General features: G+C 39.9%; 1 pseudogene; it reads left to right on the top strand.

The window, feature by feature from the left end:
* Window positions 1–12927: 12927 nt before the first annotated feature.
* Window positions 12928–13529, top strand: LOC126000981 (adenine phosphoribosyltransferase-like; annotated as a pseudogene).
* The last annotated feature ends 2644 nt before the right edge of the window (window positions 13530–16173 follow it).

The following is a 16173-nucleotide window of genomic DNA, read 5'->3' as shown; positions in this document are numbered from 1 at the left end:
TTCAAAAATTTATCCATTTCGTCCAGGTTTTCATATTTAGTGGCGTAGAGTTTTGCAAAGTATTCTCTAAATACCCTTTGGATCTCTGCAGTATCTGTAGTGATCTCCCCCTTTTCATTTCTAATACATGTTATCAAGTTTGTCTCTCTCTTTTGCTTTGTGGTCTAACAATCTTGTTTATTTTTGTCAAAGAACCAACTTCTGCTTTTGTTGATCTTTTGGATTGTTTTTTGGGTTTCCACTTCATTGATTTCTGCTCTCAGCTTTGTTATTTCCTTCTGTCTCCCTATTTTTAGTTTCTTTTGTTGATCATTTTCTAATTCTATAAGCTGCATCATTAAGCTATTCATGCTCCTTCTTCCTTCCTGATGTGTGCTTGCAAAGCTATAAATTTTCCTCTCAGTACCACTTTTGCCATATCCCATAGGTTCTGATAGTTTGTGTTTTCATTGTCGTTTGTTTCCAGGAAATTTTTGATTTCTTCTTTGATTTCATCTCAGACCCACTGGTTGTTCAGTAGTAGACTTTAATTTCTAGGTGTTAAATTTTTCTTCTGTGTCCCTTTGTAGTTCACTTCTAACTTCAGAGCCTTGTGGTCAGCAAAGGTAGCCTGCAAAATTTCTATCTTCTTGATTTTATGGAGGTATGTTTTATGTGCCAGCATGTGGTCTATCCTGGAGAATGACCCATGTACGTTGGAAAAGAATGTGTATCCAAGTTTCTGAGGATGTAGTGTCCTATATATATCTCGTAGGCCTCTTTCTTCCATTTCTCTTTTCAGGTCTAGTATATTTTTGTTGGGTTTCCATTTGGTTGACCTATCAGGTGTTGACAAGCCTGTGTTGGGGTCTCCCACAATTATTGTGTTATTATTGATATCCTGTTTCAGATTTGTCAACAATTGTATTAAATACTTTGCTGGTCCCTCATTGGGAGTGTATATGTTTAGGAGAGTGATTTCTTCCTGCTGTACATATCCCTTGATTAGTACATAATATCCATCTTTGTCCCTTACAACTTTTCTGAGTATAAAGTTTGTGTCATATGATATGTGTATGGCCACCCCCGCTTTTGTAAGTGTGTTGTTTCCTTGAATGATTTTCCTCCAGCCTTTGATTTTGAGTCTATGTTTATTCTGACTATTCAGGTGTGTTTCTTGTAGGCAGTAGAAGGTTGGCTTCAGTTTTTTGATCCATTTCGCCACTCTGTGCCTCTGTGCATTTAGTCCATTGACATTGAGAGAAATAATTGTCATGGGATTTATTGCCATCTTTGTGTAGAAGTTTGGTGTGTTTTTTGTTCCATCTTGTCTTTAGAATAGATCTTTCAGTTTTTCTTTTAAGGCTGGCTTTGAATCTATAAAGTTTTTGAGCTGTTGTTTATCTGTGAAGCCATGTATACTTCCTTCAAACCTGAAAGTGAGTTTTGCTGGGTGCAGTACTCTTGGCAAAGCATTTATTTCATTGAGTTTTGCCACTATATCCCACCCACTGCCTTCTGGCCTTGAATGTTTCTGGTGACAGGTCTGCTATAAATTTCAAGGATGCTCCCTGGAATGTAATTTTCCTTTTTGATCTTGCTGCTTGCAGTATTCTATCTCTGTCTGTGGAATTCATCATTGTGACTAGGATGTTTCTCCTGGGGTCTCTTTTAGCTGATACTCTTTGGGCATGCAGGATTTGGTCACATGTTTTCTTTATCTCTGGTAGTTTCTCTGTGATGATGTTCTTTTTTTTTGTCTGTTTTTTGTTTTTTTGTTTTTTTGGGCCACACCCGGCATTGCTCAGGGGTTACTCCTGGCTGTCTGCTCAGAAATAGCTCCTGGCAGGCACGGGGGACCATATGGGACACCGAGATTCGAACCAACCACCTTTGGTCCTGGATCATCTGCTTGCAAGGCAAACACCGCTGTGCTATCTCTCCGGGCCCTGATGATGTTCTTGACTGTTGATTTTTCCTGGAGATTTTCTTCTTGGGTCTCTGGGACTCCAATGATTCTAAAGTTGTTTCTGTTGAGCTTATCATAGACTTCTATTTTCATCTGCTCATATTCTTTGAGTAATTTTTCCATTGTCTGATCATTTGATTTAAGGTTTTTATCCCCAATCTCTTTTGCTGTGTAAAGTTGTTATGCATCTCATCTTCCAGTGCACTAATTCTATTCTCAGCTGCTTTTAACCTGTTGGAAAGCTCATCCATTATGTTCTTCAATTTGTCTACTGAGTTTTTCAGACCTGTTATTTGACCTGATATTTCAGTTTGGAGTTTTCTGATTTCTATCTTCATATTCTTTTGATTTTTATTAGTGTTCTGATCTATACTTTCTTTGAGTTCTCTGAGCATCCTCCATATTTCTTCTCTAAACTCCATTTCTGAAAGACTGTTTAGGTGGTTGGCCATTGTTTGGTTATCAGAGTTTCCATCTTCATTCTCTATGGCTAAAGTTGGTCTGCGTAGTTTCCCCGTTGTCACGCTTATGCTATGGGTTTTTCTACATGTTGTGGTGGTATTCATTGGCTAGGTGGAGTGCGTGGCTGTGAAGCAAAGTGTGCTCCTCTACTTTGACCCCTTATAGGTGGACTTAAGGGGGCCAGCAGAGTCAGCTTTATTCACAACCCTGGCCCGGAAACACTCACCTCAGCGAGGCAAGCCTTCTGGGGATGAATGCCAAAGAAGATCAAAGTTCCCAGTTTGAAGCAAGCCGGGGGAAGCCCCAAAATGTCTGTTGAGCTTAAGGGGCCCAGCAGAGTCTGTCTTATCCACAACTCCAACCCGGAAAGACACACCTCAGCCGAGGCACACCCTCAGGGGATTAATGCAGGAGAAGATCAAAGTTCCCAGGTTGAAGCAAGCTGGGGGAGGCCCCAAAATGTCTGCCGAGCCTAAGGGGCCCAGAAGTCAGCTTTATCCACAACTCCAGCCCGGAAACACTCACCTCAGCTGAGGCAAGCCGTCAGGGGATGAATGCCGGAGAAAATCAAAGTTCCCAGGTTGAAGCAAGCCGGGGGAAGCCCCAGAATGTCTGCCGAGCTTCTGAACTGACATTTCTAAAAGAAGATATCCAAGCAGTCATTATATTTAATCACTGGAAAATGCCTTGTGGCATTTTATATATTATCTATATACTCTATATATTCTATATAACCACAAGAGTCTGGCAGGAGGATTATAATCAGACACAGGGAAGTGACAAGTATTCAATATCTGGACTTTCTATACATTGAATTAAACATTATATTACTTAGCACTAAATGGGGGAAAAATGTGGTGTTTCCTCAAAAAAATTAAACATAAAATTCCCATATATTTCAGTCATTACTTATTAAAGGCACTGTGGAATCAGAACCTGTACTCAAATGATTACCACAATATAATTACCAATAGCTACAAAATGGAAACAATTCATATGAAGATGAACTGAAGGAACTAAAAAAATGTGGTAGTGCTATATTTTGGAAGAACATTCAGTCACAGAGTGAAATACTGATACTTGCTATCTGGAGTGAATCTGGAGGATTTACTTAGTGAATACAGGGTCTCTTAAAGTCTGGAATGGGTACAATTCCATGTAGATAAATTGGTCATTGCAGCCAAGTTCTTAGAGATATAAAGTGGGCACCAGGAATGGATTTAAATAATATTTTGGAATTTATGTCAGGCGTGGATATAGCTCATATGGTGAAGCACCTGCTGGCCCTGTGTGAGGCTCCAGATTTGACCCCCAGTACTAAAAAAGATAATTGACTGTATTTTGGAATTACATAGTGGGGATAATTGTACTACATTGTAAATAAATGTAAAACTATTGGGTTGTACACTGCATTTTATAGTATGAACAGTCTATTTTAATTTTTAAAAAGCTGGGCATATTTTCTGGGTAAAGATTAAGAGTAAGAGCTAGGTTAGGTAGAGCTCAGCAGGTGCAGTGCCAAACAAAGTGTAAAGGGCTTAAACATGCTTTTGTTGTTTGTACTTAGCACAAATTATTATTATATAGCACAACCTTCATCAGGATACAGATGGGTTTAGTAAATTGCCTAGAGCCACATAGCTGGTAGAAGGCAGAAATGGGACTCAAGTGCAGGCAACTGATTCTGGAAACCTGGGGTTTTACTCTGCTGCTTTAAATGTGCTTTGCTGCTATGGTGATGATTTTTTTTTCTTTATAGACCTTGGCTTTTCATGGTAACTTGGATCATAATAACTTGGATTTTCCCAGGCTGATGCTTGAGGTAAAATTTGTGTTCCTATTCTTAAGAGAGAGAAAAAAATCCTATTTCCACAACTAATGATCAATGGCCAATGCACAGGGCAGCTTTCTCTCTCTCCTTAGGAGCCCCTTGAACCCAGGTCAGTTCAGGTTGACTTTTATCCTCCCCAGACTTTTTTCTGTGTGGATCAGCATTTATGAGGCTATTTCTTACTTGTGTGCAGGTGTGAATTTTTCCTTGAATTCAGAAGAAATTTTTACCATGGCTCCAGGGATCAGACTCAGATTTCCAGATCCAAACTCTTAGCAAACCATTCTCCAATTATCTCTCTGCATGAGGATCAGCTTAGTTTTTTCTGAGTACTAATCTCGGTGGAATATTGTTATGGCCAGTTCTCTTGAGGAATGCTTCCTTATCATTATTCAGCTGATTGGCCCTGGGCAAGTACCACTGTGATGGCAAATGTTCTCCTTGACCTTTGACCTCAGGAACTGTGTACTTTGGATTATTTTTTCTTTCTTAGTTATTTCTTTCCCTTTTAATTTTGAGGAATAATTGACAAATATAATTACATTTTAAGGTGTATAATAATGATTTGATATACATAGATGTTGAATAATTACCCAAGAGTGAGGTAATGAACACACCCATGAACATTTTACTTACTTCAGTATGTAGTGAGAATCATTCACATCTACTTACAATCAGTTAGAATGATATGAGGCCATAGACTCAGGAAGTGTTGGGAGCCATCTTAAAGATTTGATTTTGCATAGCATCTTGTGAGTTCTGCTTGTTTAATGTAAGATTACATTGGCACATTGCCTGGAACCCTGTCTAGAATGTGTGAGTGTTCATTTATTATGAATATTTAACATTAGCAAAATGCAAAATGGTAATATTTGGGAAGCTCTGTAGCATTATTTATCTTAAACTGCAACTAAGAAACCTGAAGTGATTGTCCACTAATTTATTCCCAGAACCTGGTATGGTCTTTGACTTATAGTCGGCCTTAGAGATATTTGTTGAATGAATAACAATATACTAAACTCTCCTTCCAGGCTTTCTGATTCTGTTTTTACAGGAACCCAGGAAGGGCTTTTATGAACAGGATTCTGTGACTGTGGGAAATGGTTTCTAAAGAGATGAGTAACTTAGTCCTTACAAACAGGAAGTAAAAGACCCCAGTGGGACCACCTATTGGAAGTCACATTAGACATTCACCATTTTGGGACTGAAGCTGCTCTATCCTTCTGGGTCACTTCCTCCAGCCCCAACTAATCAAGGGGTCAAGATGGACCTTTGAATACCCTGGAAAAGCAAGATTAAGGAAAAGTTTCAGGAATTTCAGCTGAGGAGGACAAAATTGTCACCCAAGAATTAAAAATAAATTAAGGGGACAGGGAGAACAGTAAAGACATTTACTATGCAAGTGACTGACCTGGTTTTGATTCCCTGATACCACATATGGTCCCCTGAGCTCCACTAGGATGGAACCCTGAGCATGAGCCAGGAATAGGCCTTGAGCATTATTCTGAATGGTTCAAAACCTTTTAAAAATAAATTTGGAGCTTGTTGCCCATGTTTATCTTTATGTATTTTATAGATTCAGGTCTGATTTCAAGATCTTTCTTTGATCCACTTTGAATTGACTATTGCATAAGATCAAATTACACAATGAAACCAGCTTTACTTATTATATGCATGTGGTTATCCAATTGTCCCAACACCATTTGTTGAAGAGGCTGTCTTTATTCCATTTCATGTTTTCAGCTCCTTTGTCCATATATTTGGGTGTTTGTCATTTGATATTCAATTCTAAACTTATTGATCAAAAATTTGGTCTATTTCAGTACCATGGTGTTTTGATTACTAGTAGCATAGCTTCAAGTGAGGTAATGAAATGTCTTTCTCAAAGGAGTCTTCAACAATATGAGGGGTTGGTAATTATAATCCTCCTGATGGTGCTCAGGACTTAACCCTGGTTCTGTGCTCAGGAATAATTTCTTGCAGGACTTGGGAGATCACACGTATGTGGTACCAGGAATTGAATTCAGATCAGGTGTATGCAAGACAAATACCTTAACCCTTGTACTCTCTTTCTGGTCCCTAAAAGATTTTGTTAAACCAAGAACCAGATTATAAGAAGACCCCCAAAAATCCAAGAAATGACCAATTTCTACAGTTAGTTTCCCCTGAGCTAAAATAAAAGGCTGGGTGCAGAGCCTATGATTTTTCTCATTATTGTTAGGTTATGTCCCCCTATGCTGAGGTGGTCTAGTTTTTTTAAACAGTAACAACTTAATGATTAATATGTCCATTCCCAAATGATAGTAAAAGTTCTGCAATTTATTGAGTTGAAACTTGTGTGTGTGTGTGTGTGTGTGTGTGTGTGTGTGTGTGGTTTTTGGGTCACACTCGGCAGTGCTCAGGGGTTACTCCTGGCTTCATGCTCAGAAATTGCTCTTGGCAGGCACAGGGAACCATATGGGACGCCAGGATTCGAACCGATGGCCTTCTGCATGAAAGGCAAACACCTTACCTCCTTGCTATCTCTCCGGCCCGAGTTGAAACTTTTTTCTGTTTTACCTTCTGTTTTGGGTAAATAGCATAAGAGGCCAGTTGGAGGTTTGCTTCATCACCTCTAAGATACCCAGTCTTATTTGATCCAATTTCTAGGCATGCTAAAGTATGTGTGTCTAGGAAGTGTGACTCAGGGCTTGCGAAGGGCTGAACTCCATCATAGTTCCCAGACAACATGTTAGAAAGGGTTTCTGGGAAGAGCCAGTCTGGGGTGGGCACACAGAGCTGCATTTCCTAATACTCTGCAACCACCTATCCTGATTGTCTTACTTAGTATTCGGCTCTGCTCTGCTCCTGTTTTTACTCAGAAGGGATATCTTGGTGGATTCTGGGACATTTCTGAGTGTCTGGAGACAATTAATTTCCCTATCCCTGACAGGCCTGACAAGCTAAAACTGAAACACAGAGAGATTATGCAACGTAGTCAGTCACGTAGCCCGCAAAGGGCTGACGCTGGGTCAGATCTTTGGACTCCAGACTTCTGTTTAATCCGATGAGATTCGCCACTGTGTTGCTATCCCAGCGCAGATTTTGTTTAGTCCCAGAAGCTGCAAACATCATTTAAGAGAAGTGTGGACAGGGACTCCTGGGTCATCTGGTGAAAATGACGTCACCGAGAAATCAAAATATTCAATGCTCTGGAGGTTTTTTTTTTTTGGTTAGACTCAAGGATCGTGTGTGTGTGTGTGTGTGTGTGTGTGTGTGTGTGTGTGTGTGTGTGTGTGTGTGTGTGTGTGTGTATGGTGTAGGGAATAAAAACACAAGATAAGAAATCAACTATACACAAATAAAAGAAAAATCATCTTTCTATGGGCAACATGGAGGTTGGGCAAGAGGACAGCTACTTCACCAAACATATCTAGAACATTCTAAGAATAATGTAGTCTCCAGTATTTAAGAACATATAAATTTCATTTTCACAGACATTATTTGAAATCTCATCTTTGCATTTCTGTTTGTATCTGTCAATTAGGAAGGAATCCATTCATAGTTTTTCTTTTAATTTTTTTTTTTTTTTTTTGGTTTTTGGGCCACACCCATTTGATGCTCAGGGGTTACTCCTGGCTATGCGCTCAGAAGTCGCTCCTGGCTTGGGGGACCATATGGGACGCCGGGGGATCGAACCGCAGTCTGTCCTAGGCTAGCGCAGGCAAGGCAGGCATCTTACCTCTAGCGCCACCGCCCGGCCCCTTCTTTTAAATTTTTATGCAAAACCATAAGAAGTTGAAATAATTACCAATCATTTTTTTTTTTTTTTTTGGTTTTTGGGCCACACCCGGCATTGCTCAGGGGTTACTCCTGGCTATCTGCTCAGAAATAGCTCCTGGCAGGCACGGGGGACCATATGGGACACCGGGATTCGAACCAACCACCTTAGGTCCTGGATTGGCTGCTTGCAAGGCAAACACAGCTGTGCTATCACTCCGGGCCCCAATTACCAATCTTTAATCTTTCCACTCCCATTCACTCAGTTTCTTTCCTGGATCTCACTGAGTGGGACAAGTGGTGGTGGGAAGATAAATGGTTCTATTGTTGTAGACCTGGGTTCAGATTCTGGCTAGTGCCTGTGACCTGAACTTTAACACTTTGCTTTACTTTTTTTTCTCTCTGAAGAGTGTTTAAAATACTTAGAAACATTTAATTTGCTTTAATTAAAGAACATGTATCACATAGATGACGTAGTTGACTTAATGAGGTCATTAAATCATTGTCAGAATGTTAGTGTTTATAATATTTGATGGGACTGATAGAAATGAAATCTTTACCTGGTAGTTTGATACCAAATAAACATTAAGTTAGGGATGGACTGAAGCACATCTTAGAGTCACTTACAACACCAATTTGGAAAGAACTATCCAAAATTAATGCTATTGATGAAAAGGAGCAGGGTTTAGCATTCAAATATAAATCTGAACATGTAGGGTTATATAATTTGTTGGATTCTGTTGGCTCACCCAGGCAGCGTTTAGGAGTTAATCCTAGCTCTGTGTTCTGGGTTCTTTCTGATGATGCTCAAAGGAACATATCCAGGGCCAGAGATCAAATCAAGATTGGCTGTGTACAAGGCAAACACCTCAGTGCCTGTACTCTCTCTCCTATTGCTGATTTTTGGCCAAAGTTCCAAGATAATGCAAGGGAGCTCGTGAGGTTGGAGCAGTTGATATTTATATGCAAAATAAAAATCCATCTTATTTATATTCTTTTAAAAATGGATTTTTAAATTGAGTAACCATGAAATTACAGTTATTTATGACTAGGTTTGGGAATATAATATTTCAACACTGATCCTGTCAGCATATCTGTTTCCTTTACTAATCTTCGTCCCCCTTTTTTCCTTCAAATCCATTAGTGTGCCTCTAAGAGGGGCACTTTTATTTATTTATTTATTTATATTTTTTTGGGCCACACCCATTTGATGCTCAGGGGTTACTCCTGGCTAAGCATTCAGAAATTGCCCCTGGCTTGGGGGACCATATGGGACGCTGGGGGATCGAACCATGGTCCTTCCTTGACTAGCGCTTGCAAGGCAGACACCTTACCTCTAGTGCCACCTCACCAGCCCCAGAGGGGCACTTTTTAAAGATTCATTTCTTTATAATTAATAGAGTTATTATCAATTAAAGTTTTTTTTCTTGGTTTTTGGGTCACACCCAGCAACGATAAGGGGTTACTCTTGGCTCTTCGCTCAGAAATCACTCCTGAAAGCCTCGGGGGACCATATGGGATGCTGGGATTCGAACCGTCTTTCTGCATGCAAGACAAATGCTTTACCTCCATGCTACCTCTCTGGCTCCATCAATTAAAGTTTTAAGAGCATCAGATAAACATGTTTAAAACCAACTTTCCTCATATTTATTTTTATCTTAAATTTTATTTTATTGAATCAATTGTGATCTACAGAGTCCTTCATAGTTGACTTTCAGATATACAATGTGTCAGGACCCTTCCCACCACCAGGTCAACCTTCCTACACCAATTAACCCAGAGTGCATCATATCCCATTGCCCTTTGTCCCCTGGTCTGCCAGTATAACAAACTCTTTCTATCCTTATTTCCCTGCCAATGCGTCTGAGACCACTTGGCCCATAGCCCCCAACCATTCTTTGATCCTTTCTTCTTAGTTTTAGAGAAAAATGCAGAAACTAGTAAAATAAAGTGATCTGTATCCTAAGGTTCTATGGAAAAGATGGGAGCCCAGAGGGGCACTTTATTATATTTTTAATTTTAAATCTTTTTTTGGGTCACACCCAGAGGTGCTCAGGGTTACTCCTGACTCTGCATTCAGAAATCGCTACTGGCAGGCACGGGAAACCATAGGTGATGCTGGGATTCGAACCACTGTCCATCCTGGACCAGCTGCTTGCAAGGCAAACACCTTACCATTATGCTATCTCTCCAGCCCCAAGGGGCACTTTTTAAATGCATTTTTGCACTTTGGTTTATGGTACTATTGATGATAGGATTAGTACTGTTGTTTCATACATGACATTTTACCACTGTTTATACCACCTCTGCCTGGTTGAATGCTTTTCTACACCACAGTCATTACTCCCTCCCTGTCCTACTCCCCAGCCCACTCAAGTGGCATGTTTCCACTGAATATAAGTTCTCAATGTTTTCATTTTTGGGACATTCATTATTTTACCACTAGGTTTGTTTAAATCCTGCATATAAGAGAGATTTTTCTATGTCAACTCTTTCTGTCTAAATAATTTCACTCAGCATATACTCTTATGGTTGAGCAAAATTTCATTTGTCTATGTATCATATATATATATAAATATATTTTTAATCCAGTCTCTATTCTTTGACATGTAAATTGTTTTATTTAGATTTTGGCTATTGTGGATAGTGCTGCAAGAAGTAAAGAAGAATATATGTTTGTTTTTCTATTCTGTTTTAGGGTCCTTGGGATAGATGATAAGAAATGGATTTGCTAAATTGAATAAAAACTCAAGTTCTAGATTTTTGAAGAATGCTTATATTATTTTCCAGAAAGGGTAAGCCAGTTGACATTCCTACCAAGAACGAGAGTCCCTTTCTCCCTGCATCCACAGAAGCACTAGCTTCGCTCTCTCTCTCTCTCTCTCTCTCTCTCTCTCTCTCTCTCTCTCTCTCTCTCTCTCTCCCCCCCCCCCCCCGTCATACCACAGAGATTGGCACACATCACAAAGGACAATAACAGTCAGTGCTGGCGGGGATGTGGGGAAAAAGGAACTCTCACTGCTGGGCTGGTGGGAATGTCATCTAGTCTGGCCCTTATGGAAAACAATATGATGATTTCTCCAAAAACTGGAAATTGAGCTCCCATATGATCCAACTATACCACTCCTAGGAATATACCCTAGGAACTAAAAAATGCAATACAAAAACCCCTTCCTCGCACCTATATTCATTGCAGCACTATTTACAATAGCCAGATTCTGGAAACAGCCAAGGCGTTTTCAACAAATGAATGGCTAAAGAAACTGTTGTACATATATACAATAAAATATTATGCAGTTGTCAGGAGAGATGAAGTCATGAAATTTTCCTACATATGAATGTACATGAAATCTATTATGTTGAGTGAAATAAGAGAATTAACTTCACTGAGGACTATCATAACAATATCAATATGTGAGGGAAGTAGAAAGCCTGTCTCGAATACAGGCGAGGTGGGAGAGGAAGATGAGGACATTGGTAATAGAAATGTTGTACTGGTGAAGGGGGGTGTTGTTCTTTTTATGACTGAAACCCAACTATGATAATGTTTGTAAACATGGTGTTTGAATAAAGATATTTAAAAAATGTGTGTCAGTCTCTATGGTATGAGGTAGTATTTCATTGCTTTGATTTGCATCTCTTAGATGATCAGTGATGTAGAGCATACATACACCATAGTACATGTTTGCATCACATATAATAATGAACTGGAAATAGATTTTATTACTAGATGTAAGAGCAAAGCCTATCAAACACCAAATGGAGAATCAGAGAAAATTTTTGTGACCTTTGGGTAGACCTTTGGGAAATAGATTTTATTACTAGATGTAAGAGCAAAGCCTATCAAACACCAAATGGAGAATCAGAGAAAATTTTTGTGACCTTTGGGTAGACCTTTGCTTTGATTTGCATCTCTTAGATGATCAGTGATGTAGAGCATACATACACCATAGTACATGTTTGCATCACATATAATAATGAACTGGAAATAGATTTTATTACTAGATGTAAGAGCAAAGCCTATCAAACACCAAATGGAGAATCAGAGAAAATTTTTGTGACCTTTGGGTAGATTTTTTAGGATACTATTAAAATATTAATGTATTATTAAATATACTAAACATGCAAATCATCAAAATATTAGTATATTGGAATTCATCAAAATATTTTCCCTTCTTAAGTTACTGCTAAGAGAATGGAGAGACATACTTCAAATAAAGAGAAAAGATTTGTACAATGGATTTATTGCTTTCTCCTATTACTGGAGACTGTGTTCCAGAGATTTTATTGGTAATCCCCGTGTGTTTTCCTCACCTCCCCGAGAGAACACACTTTTGTTCCTCAACATTTGTGCCATTATTTACTGCTATGATGCTCACAATGCCCTTCTGGAAATGAACTAGAGAGATGATTAAACTATATCATTAAAGGTTGTTATCCCTGCACTTGGAAATACAGTTTCAGTGAGAAAGTAAAGGAAAAAGCAGCCATATCCCATCCCAATAAATTCTGCTTTCTATTAGAAAAAGGAATACCTGGAGTAATAGCATAGTGGTAGGGCATTTGCCTTGCATGTGACCAACCTGGGATGGACCCGGGTTCGATTCCCGGCACCCCATATGGTTCCTTAACCTGCCAGGAGCAATTTCTGAGCACATAGCCAGGAGATAACCTGGTGCTGTTGGGTGTGGTCTGAAAACTAAAAAAAGAAAATAAAAAGGAATATGCATAAATTTTGAGAGCATGATGCACTTTGGTGATTATTTCACAGCTATATGTATATATATATGCATATATCATGACAAAACTATACATTTTATTTTATTTATTCATTTAGCATTGTACAATAATATTAAATTTCTAGCAGGAACCCTTGAGAGTGTGCATCAATAGATATGCATACTTTAGGCCTGGCCGCGGACACGCAGGGACCCACCATGGCGGACCAGGAGCTGCAGCTAGTGGCGCGGCGCATCCGCAGCTTCCCCGACTTCCCCATGCCGGGCCCCTCCTGAAGGACCCCGCCTCGTTCCGGGCCGCCATCATCCTGCTGGCGCGGCACCTGAGGAAGACCCACGACAAAATAGACTACATCGCGGGCCTGGACTCCCGGGGCTTTCTGTTTGGCCCTTCACTGGCCCAGGAGTTAGGCTTGGGCTGTGTGCTTATCCGGAAACGGGGGAAGCTACCAGGCCCCACTGTGTCGGTCTCATACTCATTGGAGTATGGGAAGGCTGAGCTGGAAGTCTAAAAGGACAGCCTGGAATCAGGGCAGAAAGTGGTGGTTGTGGACGACCTGCTGGCAACTGGTGGAACCATGCGGGCCGCCTGTGAGTTGCTGGGCCTGCTGCGGGCGGAGGTGTTGGAGTGTGTGAGCCTGGTGGAGCTGACCTCGCTGAAGGGCAGGGAGAAACTGGGGGCAGTGCCCTTCTTCTCACTTCTGCAGTTCGACTGAAGCATTCCCGCCCAACACCACCAGTAGCTTGGGCCACGGCTCACCCAAGGATGCAGATGCCTCTCCCAGCCACCAGGGGCAGGGGCGCTGGCTGCCTGCCTGGAACTTTCCTGTGGCCTGGGGACAGAGGATTGAGCAAGCCTTGCCTGGGGCTCAGGAAGTGTAGAGTGGGTGCCAAACCCTTGGTCTGCGCAGGTTGTCAGGGACCCAGACTATAATAAACAATTTATTTGCTAAAAAAAAAAAAAAAAAAAGATATGCATACTTTAAATGTATGTAGTTTGTTGTATATTAGTATATGTATTTATTTTTATTTTTAAATTTATTTTTATTTAAATTTATTTTTATATTTTAACTTAAAAATGTTGAGGCTGTGGCTGGAGTGGTGGCACAGCAAGTAGGGCATTTGCCTTGCATGTGGATGACCTAGGATGGACCTTGGTTTGAGCCCCTGGCGTCCCATCTGGTCCCCCCAAGCCAGGAACAATTTCTGAGCGCAGAGTCAGGGGTAACTCCTGAGCTTCACCAGGTGTGGCTCAAAATGTTGACTTCTTTGTACATGTTATGAGAGGGAGGTCCGAGTTTGCTTTTTTGCATGTGGCTGACCACTTGTCCCAACACAACTTGTTGAAGAGGCTTTCTTTGCTTCATTTGTGTTTTTTTGCTCCTTTATCAAAGATTAATTGATGGTATGTCTGGGGAACATTTTCGAACTCTCAAGTCTATTCCATTGATCTGAGGGTCTTTCTCTATTTCATTACTATGCTGTTTTTTTTAATGACTATTGATTTATAATACAATTTAAAGTTGGGGAAAGTGTTGTCTCCCATCTTCTTTTTTCCTAAGTGTTGCTTTAGCTATTCGTGGGTGCTTATTGTTCCAAATGAATTTTAGGAGTGTTTGATCCACTTTTTCAAGAATGTCCTGGGTATCCCTAAAGGGATTGGATTAAATCTGTATAATGCTTTGGGAAGTATTGTCATCTTAATAATGTTAATCTTCCCAATATATGAACAGAGTATGTGTTTCCATTTCCTTGTGTTTCTTTTAATTTTTGAAGCAATGATTTTTAGTCTTTTTTTGTTTTTTATAGGTCCTTTACCTCTTTAGTTAAGTTGACTCCGAGGTATTTGAGTTTGTGTGGAACTAATGTGAATGGGATTGTTTTTTATTTGGGGGGGGGCACACCCAGTAATGCTCAGGGATTACTCCTGATTAAGTGCTCAGAAATTGCTCCTGGCTTGGGGGACCACATGGGATGCCAGGGTATTGAACTATAGTCTGTCCTAGGCTAGCACGTGCAAGGTTGATGCCTTACTGCTTGCGCCACCACTCTGGCCCCAAATGGGATTGTTTATAATGTCCATTTGTTCTCTATCATGAATTTGTATAAGAAGGCCATTGATTTTTGCTTGATAACTTTGTAGCCTGCCACTTTGCTATACAAACCTATTGTTTCTAGAAGTTTTTTAGTAGAGTCTTTAGGTCAAATCAAAATGGATTATGGTCCTTGATACCACAACACAAACCATAAAGTATATAGAAGAAAATGTAGGAAAAACACTCCATGACATTGAGATTAAAGGCATCTTCAAGGAGGAAACACCACTCTCCAAACAAGTGGAAGCAAAAATAAACAAATGGGACTGCATTAAACTGAGAAGCTTCTGTACCTCAAAGGAAATAGTGACTGTTACACAAAGGCCACCCACAGTTTGGGAGAAACTATTCACCCAATACCCATCAGATAAGGGGCTAATGTTTAAGATATACAAGTTTCTAACAAAACTTGACAAAAACAAAAACAAACTCATCTTTCCCCATCAAAAAATGAAGAGAAGAAATGAACAGACACTTCCTCAAAGAACTACAGATGGCCAAAAGGCACATGAAAAAAATGCACCACATCACTTATCATAAGGTAGATGCAAATAATACAACAGTGAGGTACCATTTCATGCCACAGAGACTGGCACATGTCACAAATAACAAGAACAATCAGGGCTGGTGGAAATATGGAGAGAAAGAAACTCTTATTCACTTCTGGTGGGAATATCATCTAGTCCAGCCTTTATGGAAAACAATATGGAGATTCCTCAAAAAACTGGAAATTGAGCTGCCATATTACCTAGCAATACCACTCCTAGGGTTATATCTTAGAAACACAAAAACACAATACAAAAATGCCCTCCGCATGTTTATGTTCATTGCAGTGGTATTTACAATAACCAGAACCCAGAAACAACCCTGAGACCTAACAACAAATGAGTAGTTAAAGAAACTGTGGTATATCTACACAATGGAATACTATGCAGCCATTAAAAATTGAAGTCATGAAATTTGTTTTTACATAGATGAACATGAAAGACTATTATGTTGAGTGAAATGAGTCAAAGAGAGAGAGATAGACATAGAATAGTTTCATTCATCTATGGATTTAAGAAAAATAAAAGACATGGCAATAATACCCAGAGACAAAAGTGATGAGAGCCAGAAGAACCAACCCGTGATATGAAGCTCACTACAAAGAGAGGTGAATGCAGTTAAAGAAATAACTACACTAACAACTATTATGACAATGATACTGAGTGAGAGAAATAGAATGCCTATCTCTAATACAGGCAGGGGATGTGGCAGGAGTGAGATGGGGGCATTGATGGTGAGAAGGTTGCACTGGTGAAGGGAGGTGTACTTTTTATGACTGAAACATGTTTGTAA

This window comes from Suncus etruscus, chromosome 2 (assembly GCF_024139225.1).
Source record: "Suncus etruscus isolate mSunEtr1 chromosome 2, mSunEtr1.pri.cur, whole genome shotgun sequence".
Taxonomy (NCBI): Eukaryota; Metazoa; Chordata; class Mammalia; order Eulipotyphla; family Soricidae; genus Suncus; species Suncus etruscus.
This window is presented reverse-complemented; position numbering and strand designations above follow the sequence as displayed.